The following is a 14,313-nucleotide window of genomic DNA, read 5'->3' as shown; positions in this document are numbered from 1 at the left end:
ATCATTAAAATGTTTCTCCGATCACAAATGCAGACATGTAAACTGGCCTTTCATTCATCTGGTAACAGTTAACATCCTTCACATTTCATTTTATTTAAGTTCTCACCTTACTGGAGAGAAAATAAGTAGCTCTTTGATGCGAGTCTTTCATGCTGAGAATGGTTGCAGATTAAATATATCACAGATAACCAGTGTTGGGTATAGTTACTTTGGAAAGTAGTTAGTTAGGTTACAACGTTACCATCAATTAAAAGTAATCAGTTATGATACAGCGTTACCTATTCATAAAAGTAACGCGTTAGAGTACTCATGCGTTACCAAAAATTAAAAGCAGTTCGCATTCGCAGCGGCTCACACACGACAGACACAGCCCCCGGCCCCTTTAAATGCACCTAGAAGTCGTGACTCCCGACAATGAATAACGTCAGTCATCCGACTAAATTAACACTGCAGGATAACAATAACAGGAAAGACAGTCAGAAATCGGCTATTCCACATGGCATTTTATTTATTTATTATCACAGAACATATTATTACTCAAAATTCGCACCTACCCAGCCTGGGTAGCTACTGTATATTATGAGCACCACAAGATAACTCCTGATTTTTCTTTAACTTTAAATAATGCAGTTATCAAAGTACAAGTATGCTTACTTGTAAACACAACCTTAAACAGGATTGCAGATTTAAATCCATTTAAAAATGATGAACAACCAGCCAGCCAATGATCTAACAGAAATTAACAGCTGCCTGTCAAACAAAAATGATAACAAACCGAATTAAATCCTTCACTGCCACACAGGCAAATGACAAATCGCTTAGTAGCCGAACTAATTATTATTAAAGTGTCACTCACAGTCGCAAGCCTAAATTCGCTTTAACACAGTCCTCTTACATTTACTCTTCAAAGTAGTGATTAAAACGTAGCGTTAAATTTGAGGTAGAATTTTTGGCGGTCGACAGAAGCTTTTCACCAAAGCAGAGTGTGCATTTTACCGTTATGTTCTTTTCTTTTTCGTTGACAAATTGAAAATAATGTGCGTACTTCCATAAACCAAACGCTGTCCTCTCTGCTATCTTGCCGGGAGTTCGACACACACAGGGTCAGGCGCAGGGCACAGACGCATCACAGCCATTGACTTTACGATCACAGAGCTTCGGCTCCGCTGATACATCCGCAGGTGGCACAGTAGACCTAGGACTACTGTCTGACAAAAAGCAGGCTGCAGTCGGGATTTTCCTTTCCTTAAAATAACAGATTACTTTTTTTAAAAAAATAACGAAGTTACTGATTACTTACGCACGAAACTAACGCGTTAAGTTACAAATTTCAGGAAAAAAGTAATTAGAATACTCTAACGCGTTACTTTGTAACGCGTTACCCACAACACTGCAGATAACTATATATATATATATAACTATATATAACTATATATATATATATATATATATATATATATATATATATATATATATATATAAACCCCTTTTTGTAAACCTCTCTACCTAACTGTTGACCACGTGCATCCACCACATTTGTAGTTTTTTACATTTTATTCGTATTTGTAGTTCTGGATCGAAACTTTTGCCAAAGCTCAATGGATTGTGGGAAATTTTAGTCATTGCATGTGCATGGAACCACACTTCAAAAATCGACCTGAAATAATAGACCATCCCGGAACTTTTGGCATACTCTTTTCAACATACTATGCTTAGGGACAGACTTATTCTAATCTCACATACGATTTAGGATGGATAGTATGAACACTGAGACGCAGGGTCTGTGTCCCAGTGTGCCTACTCAAAGTATGCACTTAAATTATCGACTATTTTGGTGAGGAAAAAGTAGACACTTTTGAGTGTGTAGTAGAAGAGAAGGTTAGCTCTGGGGCATACTATCACGTTGTAGCAAATTAGCTCAAAAGGGAAACATATACAAATAATTATAATTAAGTACAAATATTTATATCAGCTACCATTAGTAACTGTAGCATAATTTATATTACCATCAACTAATCTGTTCATTCAAGGAGCTTGATTAGCTGCTTCAGGTGTGTTTGATTAGGGTTGTAGCTTAAATTTGCAGTGGCAGTGGGTCCCTAGGAACAGGGTTGAAGATCTCTGGGATGAATGAAACCATTAGATAAGTCAGTTAACCATCTGAGTGAAACCATCAGTGCCATTTTATACGGTGCCCGTAAAGTAACTTGTTCGGTTTACTTAGTTTTGTCGTGGGCACTAAATAATAATTCGTGGGAACGTGATAATATGTCATGGCCACGGGATATTAATTTGTGGGAACATCATATTAACTCGTTGGAACGTCATATTATGTCGAGGCCACGAGATCATTTTGTCAACAACATCCATTTCTCGTGGCCATGACATCTTATGTTGAGGGAACGATATGTTTTTCTCGTGGCCACGAGTATAATGCGTAAACAAACCTGCGTGACCATAGCAACCCAGAATTATCAGAAATGGATTCATTCATATTTTATTTTGATTTAAGTAATTATTATATTAACCATATGCTCTGGCTACCGGGCTGTATTACATGCGATCGTCTTGTAAGTCCATTAACTGATAGTATTTCCCACGTAATATGTGTACATTATTATTATTATAAGCCTTATATTATTGGTTATATTTTTTATTTCGTTTATATAAAATTTTTTTGCTTCAATTTCGATCTCTTTACTTAACATTCTGAATACTTTTGTAAATAATAACATACTGTAAATGCTCGACATAAACATACAATGTCATAAATGCATACATTTTATATGTATAAATAATATATTAATTTCTTAATTCAAAATAAAATATGAATGAATCCATTTCTGATAATTCTGGGTTGCTATGGTCACGCAGGTTTGTTTACGCATTAAACGAGAAATGGATGTTGTTCCCTCAACATAGCATCTCGAGCCCACGACATATGACGTTCCCACGAGTTAATATGACGTTCCCACAAATTAATATCCCGTGGCCATGACATATGATCACGTTCCCACGAGTTATTATTTCGTGGCCACGACAAAACTAAGTAAACTGAACAAGTCACTTTAAGGGGACCGTAATTTTACAACAGTGTCTGTACTGTACTTGCATTGCTTTGGCTGTTGAATGAGAGTCTGTATGCAGTCCTGAATGAAAGTCTTGATGGTTTGAAGGTTTGGTGGTGTTGGGATTGTGATCAATTTCTTCCGGGTTTGAAGAGTGATATACTCCAAAGATGTTATTCTGACTCGGTGCGGAGGTGGTTGGGAGAGTTATCTCCCAGATGGAAAGTGAAGACATGGATGTATTCAAGGCCTGACAGGCATGGCTGTGCTGGCCCTGGGATTTAGCAACCAGGCAGGTCAATGATATTAGACCTTTTAACTTATATAATATAATATAAACTCTCATTTAGATGATCAAAATACAAATTTGTAGATACTGTATTTTTCGGACTATAAGTCGCACCTGAGTATAAGTCGCATTAGTCCAAAAATACATAATGACGAGGAAAAAAACATATATAAGTCGCACTGGACTATAAGTCACAGTTATTTAGAGAACCAAGAACCAAGAGAAAACATTACCGTCTACAGCCGCGAGAGGGCGTTATATGCTGCTCAGTGTAGACAACACTAGCAATGAGCAACATAGAGCGCCCTCTCGCGGCTGGAGACGGTAATGTTTTCTCTTGGTTCATTTCTCTCGGTTCATGTCAAATTAATTTTGATAAAAAAGTCGCACCTGACTATAAGTCGCAGGACCAGCCAAACTATGAAAATAAGTGTGACTTATAGTCCGGAAAATACGGTAACAAACATAGTATAGGTGAGGTTATGTTAACTAGTGATTCTACCATTTTGCATGAATAAAACAGTAAACAATACAAAATACAATATACAGGAAAAGTACCGTATTTTCCGGATATGCATAGTTTTTCATAGAAAGGTTTGGCTATGAATTAATTAAAGAGTCAGTTTTCATGGGCAGTGTGCACCTTTCCTATGGGGAAATGGAGTTAGAGTTGCTCTGCCCACATTCCTTTGTGCAAAAAATAATATAATATTATAATAATAATAATATTGTGTTATCAGTTGATTAGTTATTACTTGCCATGGTAATCAGAGGTCTGTTTGTCGGATTGCCCATTAAATATAATGAACGATTGTGTGTCTTATTGGTCCAAATGCTACAACATCCTGACATTATGTCTTTAATAGACCACTCTGTTACATAGTTACATGCACCATCTCACTGTAAACTAGCCTATCAATCATCATCAAAATCACTCCAAAAAAGAATAAAAACTGCCATTTCTGAGTTGTTTTGCAACCCATTAAACGATTCAGGATGTGACAAAAGCAGCCAGTGGGAACCTTTGGGAAGAGAACTTTGTTACACATAACAGACAGTGATCTCCAGGGTACAAGCTAGGGCAGGGTAATATGAAAAGCAGGACAAGCTGTTGGTGGACTGGCAGAGGCTGGTACCGTTTGGCGCCAACAGTGATGCAGGAGTTGCCGGAAAAGTGCTTTGACTCTCAAAGCCTTTAACATGACTGAGTATGCCACAAGGAAGTGGAGTTTGTATTAAAGAGCCACACAGATGGGAAATCAAAAATTACCTGTATTACAGTGTATGATGTAGCTGTCCATCAGTGTAAACAATGTGCAAAGTAATTAAACCAAAAAGTACACGATTTATAAAGTTATTGGCTTCTAAAGTAAGGAGTCGACTCTGAATCGCTGAAACGAGTCGTTATAGATTTCAAATCTTTTGCCCATCTCTATGTACGTCACTAGGAACACTTTGCATAATAATCTCGCCTACCGTCTTGAGAGAAACGGAACTCTGACCTGCCCCACCCCCCCACACAGACGCTCTGGTTGGTGTGATAGCATCATGTCGAGGAGACAGTGTGTTTTTAATTGTAAAGGCAAGTTTGTTTTATTTTCACTGCCAAAGAATGAAGATCAGAAGAACCAATGGCTAAAATTCATTTTTACCACAATATCAGAGCAGTACAACAAATCCCTTTTGTTGTGTTCGCAACATTTCACTGATGACTGCTTTTCTAATCTCGGTGAGTACAAGGCGGGATTTTCAAACCGTTTGGCCATAAAAGAAGGTTCATTACCAACTTGATTTAGACCAACAATCATCTCCGAATCACAACGCGAAGTATGATTATGAAGTTATGTGTTTGTTTTCTCCCGAGCGTCTTATAAGTATGTGTGCTGTCTGCAGCCTTTGTCTGCACTGCTGATTTTCATTTACAAACACGTCATTAAAATGAAGTGTAACAAGTGCTGCTAACAGATATTCTGTGATAAAGTAATCCATATGAAAACAACGCAATGTCCGTTTTTCACGTCTCCCTTCATTATATATAATGTGACCATGCCCCCGCGCTGAACGCGCTATTCAGATTCAAACTGAAACGCGCGGCTTGAATACACCCACACAGAAGAAAAAGCAGCGAGACTGTTCAAGTTTTTTATTTTACTGTTTGCTTCGCGATGAGAGGAATAAGACATAATTCACCCCAAAAAGATGCTAACGCATTGTTTACCATGCAGTTGTGTGCGGAACAACCAATCAAAACTATGTCAGTTGACCAGAACACAGTATGCTACCGAAAGGTGGGCTTTAAGGAAACTGAATCTTTTGAACAGCTTCGCGTGAACCGATATGGGGATCTCTGAGAATTGAGGTAATTTTAAAATGATATTTTGACAAAATGACAATGTTTTTTAACCTTGGATGGATTTAAACCTATTGTACAGGACTTATAAACAGTGATAGGAAGCTTAGAATTTTCATCTTCCTGGCTCTTTAAGAGTTTTCCTTTCTATAACCTTGGAAAAGGTAAATATGTCAAAAACGGGGTTAATATATGAAACCCAACAAGCTAGGTCAAAATAACCCAGTATATGTTCTGTCCAATATTTATTTGGTGTTAAAATATATAAATGTAAATTCTTCAAAATTCTTATAAAGTGCATGAATCTTGCTTTAGTAATATTTATTTTTAATTTTCTGATTAAAGTTCTAACAAGATTTAACAAATTTCTTGACGTGAAAGTGACATATTTTATACATAGCCCATGTATTGCATCTTCTACTCAATGCTTCCACAGCACGTGTGTATTGCAAGTAGTCTATTTTAAAATTTACTAGTCAAGTACTGAAAGTAAAAGTACAAGTATTGTGTTATGTAGTTATTAAAGAAAGTAGTCAAAAGTTTGAACATATTGTTTTTACTATTTCAAATGATTAACCTAAAGGACAATCACAATTCCTTTGACTAACTTTTTGTAAACAAAAAACAGATTAAAGGGTTATTTCGCCCAATTTGCAAAATTATGTCATTAATAACTTACCCTCATGTTGTTTCAAACATGTAAGACCTCCGTTTATCTTTGGAACATGGTTTAAGATATTTTAGATTTAGTCTGAGAGCTCTCAGTCCCTCAATTTAAGCTGTGTGTATGGTATACTGTCCGTGTCCAGAAAGGTAAGAAAAACATCTTCAAAGTAGTCCATGTGACATAAGAAGGTCAGTTAAATATAAAAAATAGCAAAAGCTACGACTTTATTCAGCATTGTCTTCTCTTCCGTGTCTGTTGTTAGACAGTTCAAAACAAAGCAGTTTGTGATATCCGGTTCGTGAACGAATCGTTAGATGTAACCGGATCTTTTTGAAACAGTTCACCAAATCGAACTGAATCGTTTTAAACGGTTCGCGTCTCCAATACGCATTAATCCACAAATGACTTAAGCTGTTAACTTTTTTAATGTGGCTGACACTCCCTCTGAGTTAAAACAAGCCAATATCCCGGAGTAATTAATTTACTCAAACAGTAGACTGACTGAACTGATGTGAAGAGAGAACTAAAGATGAATACCGAGCCGAGCCAGATAATGAACAACAGACTGTCTCGTTCACGAGTCAAGAACCGTTTACGAATTCGTGTCCGATTCGAGAACCAAGCTGATGATACTGCGCATGTGTGATTCAGCGTGAAGCAAACCGACACACAGAGCGCTGGACCGAACTGATTCTTTTGGTGATTGATTCTGAACTGATTCTATGCTAATGTTATGAGCCCAGGTAAACCGAAGGCTTGCAATCATCGCCAATGACGTCATTACGTCGAGCGCAAAAGAACCGGTGAACTGTTTTCTTCAACCGGTTTATTGAATCGAACTGTCATAAAGAACTACTGGTGATCCGGACACCGATGCAACCGGTACTTGACTCGTGAACGAGTCATTATCTGGCTCGGCTCGGTGTTCATCTCTCTCTCTTCACAGCAGTTCAGTCAGCACGCGCAGTCTTTTTAATCGCTTGATTCGCTCAATGATGTGCTAGCTTCATCAAACCTGCCATCTACAGTTCTGGCAGTGGTAATGTGGGTAACGAGTAACGATGCAGCACATAACAAAAATAACGGAGTAAAAGCATTAAACTCATCGAAAATATGTACTGAAGTAAAAGTGGAAGTAGGGGAAAATAATAATACTCTAGTAAAGTACAGATACCGCCTTTTAGTACTTAAGTACAGTAGTGAAGTAGTTCTACTTCGTTACTATACATCTCTGAAAAGATCTGAAAGCTAGGGTTGCCACCCGGGACGGGGTTTGTCCCGTATTTTCGGAGTTGTCTTCAATGCAGCATCTCATGCAGATCATCCCACCGGCATTCTGTGAAGACATGTCCTATTCTGCCCCTGATTGGGTAATACTCGCTGCCATCGTTGGATTGATTGGTTTGTTTCATGTAGCCCTGAGTATGAAAAAAAAGACAGGCCCCTTCAAATTTTGATCTGTGTAAAGACTGTTGTCTGGAAACTATATAAACTATATAAAAATTATTTTGTCATTAACTTTTATTAATGGATTGCACAATGTTCTGCATAAATTTGTTGTTAAACTCAGGTTTGCCAGCAGGAGGCACCCAAGCTTTACACTACGCTTCAGTAGCTGCCTAGCAGAACAGAAGTAGTATTCAGTAGTGGTGGGCGATACTGCAAAATTTGGTATCAATCCGATACCAAATACATATAGGGTCAGTATTGTTGATACCGATACCAATATGATACTTGTTACTTTAAAAAAAATACTTTTGTGTAGGGAAGAGCAGTATGTCAATATTTCTGAGGTGAATGAATGATCAATTCTTTAGGCAATATTTTTTTATTAATGTATTGAAGTCCACAAAATTATTAGTTATTAGGCACTGTAAAATGAATTCTTTACAGCCTTTAAAAAAAAATAAAGAATAACAAAAATCTCTCCCTTTTTTCTGGTTTTAAAGCAAGTGAAATAAAGGGCTCACAATTATTATTGGCTATTTTTGTAGCTCAGCATTTTCCTTGTCATGTGTTTTATGTGTTTGCATAGGTTTGTAGTGTTGCCACAGTATTGAATGCCCTTTTTACTATCACAAGTTGCAGTATTATGATTTAGTGCCATGAAATAGCTCCACACACTGCTTCTCTTCCTCTCGGCCATCCTGATCTCTCATTCAATGTGCTATCAGCTTCGTTCACTCAGTTTGCTGCTCCTCGGCGCGTTGTGTCAGTGAGTTACGTGACGACACAACAACAAATCACAGGGGGAGGCGTTGGGAGGGAAAAGTGGGCCAGGATGTGATAGCAGCATTTTCTATTTGTCTATTTTTCATTTTCTCTATTGTAGAGATAGAATACACAAGCAAAGTATATAATGAACGTAGAGGAGAGATATTTAAATTAAAATATCTGATACAAATACCAGTGCTGGCATCGATACTATCGATATTTAGATCGATCCGCCCACCCCTAGTTTTCAGTATGTGATGAGTGTCAGTGTACATGCAGTGGAAAGCAATCCTTGTTTAACCTGTGTTTTTCATGTTGTTTTAACAGGTAAAATGACAATAATCATTACAATAATCATTACCAACAGTACTATGTTCTTATAGAGTCGCACCTGAGAAATTAAGGAATGTTAACTTTTACCCTGATTAAGAGTCATACATAAAATGTAAGTGAAAAGTGAAAGTGACATGACATTCAGCCAAGTATGGTGACCCATACTCAGAATTTGTGCTCTGCATTTAACCCATCCGAAGTGCGCACACACACAGAGCAATGAACACACACACACACACACCCGGAGCAGTGGGCAGCCATTTATGCTGCGGGCGGTGCCCGGGGAGCAGTTGGGGGTTCGATGCCTTGCTCAAGGGCACCTAAGTCGTGGTATTGAAGGTGGAGAGAGAACTGTACATGCACTCCCCCCACCCACAATTCCTGCCGGCTTGGGACTCGAACTCACAACCTTTTGATTGGGAGTCCGACTCTCTAACCATTAGGCCACGACTTACCCAAATGGTGGATTTTTGGTGGAAAAAGACTATTAACTTTAAGCACAAGAAAAGTGAGAAATAAATGTCTAAAAATACATAATTGAGATGAGAATACAAAACTAGAAATGATGATGAATTAAATAGATGCTTACGAACATTAATTAGTTGCATGTAGTGACATACAGCTTTAGTTAAGAAAACACATGTGTCTGTGATGATTAATTAACATAATAAACCTTCATGTAGCATCACTCTGTCAGCCATTTCATTGAAAAACACTTTCAGTATGTACTGTTAATAACAATTCCAGTAAGATTTGGTGGTAAAAGGCTTTTATTAATAATTTGGTCAGATTGTTATGAAAAACAGAGTAATTTGTGTTTGGTTAAAGTCTACTTCATGAACTAAAGTCAGTTCATAAGCATATTTCATAGAAGATTAAAAGCTTAAAACCAGTTATCAACTCTGGAGTAATGTGGACATATACCAAATAGTTATTTTCATAGTTATGTTTGAATTTATACATCACTTGCTTGTACTCATTTTAAAGGAGTTGGTGATACTTTAGTGATGTTATTCATCCTATCTTTTCTTTATACTTTGTGGGAGTTTTGTTACAATGTTTGTGGATTTATAGGAGGTATTGCTTGATGATTGAGTGTGGTATACAGAGTAATGTGTCCGTTGCCATGTATCTGTGTAAACATTTGCACTACCAGACATGTTGTTGTTTATGATACTCTGGTATCATCAGCTGAGGTAGCTGACTTGGAAAAGAAGTAGCATTCAGTACGTGATGTGTGTCGATGTACACACAGTGGAAAGCGTTCCATGTTTAACCTGTGTTTTTCATGTTGTTTTAACAGAAATAAATGTGTTGTCCCAAGAACAGACATTGCATCCTTCTTAAAAATGTAATGCATACATCAATGCAATTAAATCTTTGGATGACCAGGTAACCAGGAATCCGATGTTAATAAGGGCTTTCACTTTTGAGAAAAATCTAATTCAATAACGTGACAGCTTAAACAGCAACAGCAGCAGGAGTAAGGCATATAGCCTAGTCTAATTCATTTCTTAATTCTGTTTGCAAGAAACACAAGTCTATCAACTTGATTTGGATTATGAACACATGTTCGGAGCGCAGAAAAAAAACGGACTCAGGTGGAGTATCGCGTTATATATATATATTTATTTTTTCGTAAGGGTAATTTTACTACTTATGATCAAAATAAAAGCTCACTGGTTGTAATATGGCTAACTAACTTTTAAAACGTGCGTACATGACTCTCGAAATGCATGTTCTCTTCCCTATATAACTTAATTAGTGTAACATTTGAATAAAACTGTTAAAATATAATATATCAGACACTGCTTACCTCCTGAACGGCATGCGTGTGACGCCACATGGGGCGGGGCAACACGATACTTCACCTGAGTCCGTTTCGTCTGATGCCTAATTGTATGATACCTGACGTCGTTTTATCTGAGACCTGAAGCTTTTCAGTCTCGAAGTGCGATGCCGTTTTGTCCGATGACTGAAGCCTTTTAGTCTGAGGCATGACGCCTTTTATATGATCGTGGGCCTACACTACAGTACATCTAGAGTTCCCTCTTCTGAATAAGATGGCAAAGAATAATAAAAAAATAAATAAAAATGGTCTAATCATAGACTGTAATAAATGAGCTACACATGGCATTTTAAAAACTGGATATTTTATTTATAGTTCGAATACGGATATTTCAAGTCATGCTCAAATGCATATTCGAATATTGAATAAAAATTGACAGCCCTAATGTTAATTAACAACATATTTAAGGGGTGTTACACAAATCTGTATTAAACCAAAACTGATTTTGAAGAGTCACTTTGTAGAGAGTACTTGGATGAATTAGAACTGCCTTGGATCATACAGATGGATAAAGACTCTTTGGAGGCTCCATTAAGTTTGGAGGAGCTCAATGAAGCACTAAAAAGCTTTCAAAAGGGCAAATCACCAGGCCTAAATGGCCTTCCTCCTGAATTATATTTAGAAATATGGAGTGTGGTAGGGACGCTCATGCTTGATTCATTAAATTTTGCAATCGAGTATGGAACATTTCATAGAGACCAAAAAACATATTTGATATCATTGCTTCTTAAAAAGGGTAAAGATCCTTTAGATTGCTCTAACTAAAGAACAGCATCACTCATCTTATGTGATCTAAAAGTTTATGCTAAAACTCTTGCTTCTCTGGAGAAAGTAATTCGTAGCTTAATTAAAGAGGACCAAACCTTTTTATTAAGGGGCGTTACATGTCTGATAATATGCATTGACTGTTTCATGTAATTGATTTTGCAGACTCTCTTTCCAAATCCTTGTGTGGTCTTTTCACTTGACACACAAAAAGCCTTTGATAGGCTAGAGTGGAACGATATATGGGCAGTTCTACAGTGTTTTGATTTCGGTGGACATTGCATTTCTATGATTAAGACACTTTACCACTCACCTGAGGCATCCATCTTAAAGGGGTTATATGATGTTGCTAAAAAGAACATTATTTTGTGTATTTGGTATAATGAAATGTGTTAAAAAACACATTATTTTCCATGTACTTTACTCTGAAATTATCTGTTTGTTACAAAGCTCATTGGTGTGGTCAAGCGAGATGTGCTCTAATTGGCCAGCTATCCAATGTATTGTGATTGGATGAATGCCTCAAGCGTGTGACGGAAATGTTACACCCCTCACCATACTGTGATGACGTGTGTCCTGGCACGACAGGACAAAAACAATAAAACCCGAGGCATTTGTTGCATCCAGTGGGAGAATAAATACTAATTATAATCACTTACACTTTAAACTGCATACACATAAAACCATGACTGCATTTTTGATCGGAGAAACGACAAACAACAAGCTCTACTCCACACTACTCAAAACTTGCGTTTGAATTGTTGGTAGAAGCAGGTAGCAAACTTAACACATGTAAACTATTTACAGACTGTGAGTCAGAAGCGCCAGACTGTCCTTGCAAATATGGAACTGCCCCACTATATAGAAACAGACACCGGTTTCACGAGTTTGCCTTGCAGATAATAAAGCGAGAAGAATAGTATGCATATTTGACATGCTGCCCAGGAAGAGGGCTCCAAGATCGTCATCTGTCCGAATGCTGAGTGCTCACCCTGGAATGGGTCAAAGGTGAGGCGTCTGGGTGGTGGAGGGATGCTGATGGATAGATTATGTGATTACTGATGATGAATTGGTTGATTATCTGTGTGTGCTCCTCCCGAAATGTGTTAATAAAACATCATATTGTAGGCTACTCTTAGAGGAAACAGTCCTCATCCTCCATAAAATGCGTTGCACACATATTTGGGTGGAACTGTTCCGGAAAAGTGTAAATACATCTTATCCGCTGATTTCTAGCTGTGTCCTCTTTTGGAAGACCAAACGAAGTAGTTTCACTTTCACAACGAAACACACAGCTTCTCCACAACATGGCAGCGGTGACACCAGCGAGAATAAAAGTTACGCCTTCTTTCTTTGCGTGAACATTTAGCCAGTGTTAATGCAAATCTTCTCACATATAGTTAGGTGTGGTTGACGCTTAACTTTTATAAAAAAATATCTTTTTGGATTTGAGACTTTAGCCTTTGCAACTTTATAGATCTTCTTCATGCACCAAGAGCTTGTAACACTCCAAAGAGAAAGGAAAACTTGAAATCGCATCATATGATGTTAACTGGTAATATTATCTTCCCCTATTCCCTTTACAGTGTGGAACGTGGCAGAGATGTCCATTTTCCCCTTTATTGTTTTGTTTATCCTTTGAACCACTAGCACAAACCATTAGGAAATATGACATTCCACCAATTAAAATTCATGATCACAATCATTATTTTGTTATGCGCTGATGACATTATCTTATATTTAGATAATTTTGAGGTGTCAATAACCAATATAATTGGGGAATTTGATCACTTTCGTAGTCTATCTGGGTACAAGACAAACTGGACCAAATCTGCTTTATCGCCAATTTACAATGTTAAAGTTAACTCTCCTATCCCCTCATTCATTCCTAGTAAAGATTATTTCTTTTTTTTTTTTTTTTTGGGTGTTACCACATATAAAGACATACTATACATACAAACTATTTTAATAACATTGACGTCAAGATCAGAATTGATTCTCAAAGATAGAATAATCTTAAAGTCTCTCTCCAAGGCAAAACATCCATCATCATAATGAATTTGTTACCTGGGCTTAATTAAAAAAAAAATTATGCTGCCACTTTCCCCTCCTCCAGGTTACTTTAAAGCGATCAATTCCCTAATTTCCCAGTTTATCTGGAATGGTAAACAACAGTTCCCTGGGCATCCCCCATTTCCTCTGATCCTAGACGGGATTAGATCTCACCATTCTTTGGTCGGCCATCTGTTTCTTTAAAATATAGTAAACTTAATGTTCACACAGCAAAAGTGTGGTAGAGGGTGTGTTCTAATCTAACTTCAACTTCTAAAAACTTGGCTTATCGTCTAATCCATTTCAAATTCATCCATAGAGCATACATCAGCTTCCGCCGGTGACTATTGAGAAGCTACAAAGCCTCTGCTGCTGAAGCCAAGCCCCGAGAGACCAGCCTCATCTACTGATGCTACCCGCACAAAACAGCGACGCCGACGGTGTGAGAGTGTACATAAGTGCGGTAAGCATGGAGGCACATGAACTAGGCTAAGGGCTAACCCCACTACACTGGTAATTTCATCACTCATGCTCTTCAACATTTGCTCTCTGGAAAATAAACTTGACTTAATTTAAATAATTTAAATAATTGATGTCATACACCGATCTGTCTGATGGTGGTGATCCACTTCAAGTTGAACAAAACTAGTGATTCAATGAACCGTTCACTTCACTCCTAAATGAATTAGCCATTTGAATGAATCAAATAAATGACTCGATGACTTA

This window comes from Carassius gibelio, chromosome A1, assembly GCF_023724105.1.
Source record: "Carassius gibelio isolate Cgi1373 ecotype wild population from Czech Republic chromosome A1, carGib1.2-hapl.c, whole genome shotgun sequence".
NCBI classification, from domain to species: domain Eukaryota; kingdom Metazoa; phylum Chordata; class Actinopteri; order Cypriniformes; family Cyprinidae; genus Carassius; species Carassius gibelio.
Note: the sequence above shows the minus strand (reverse complement) of the source record.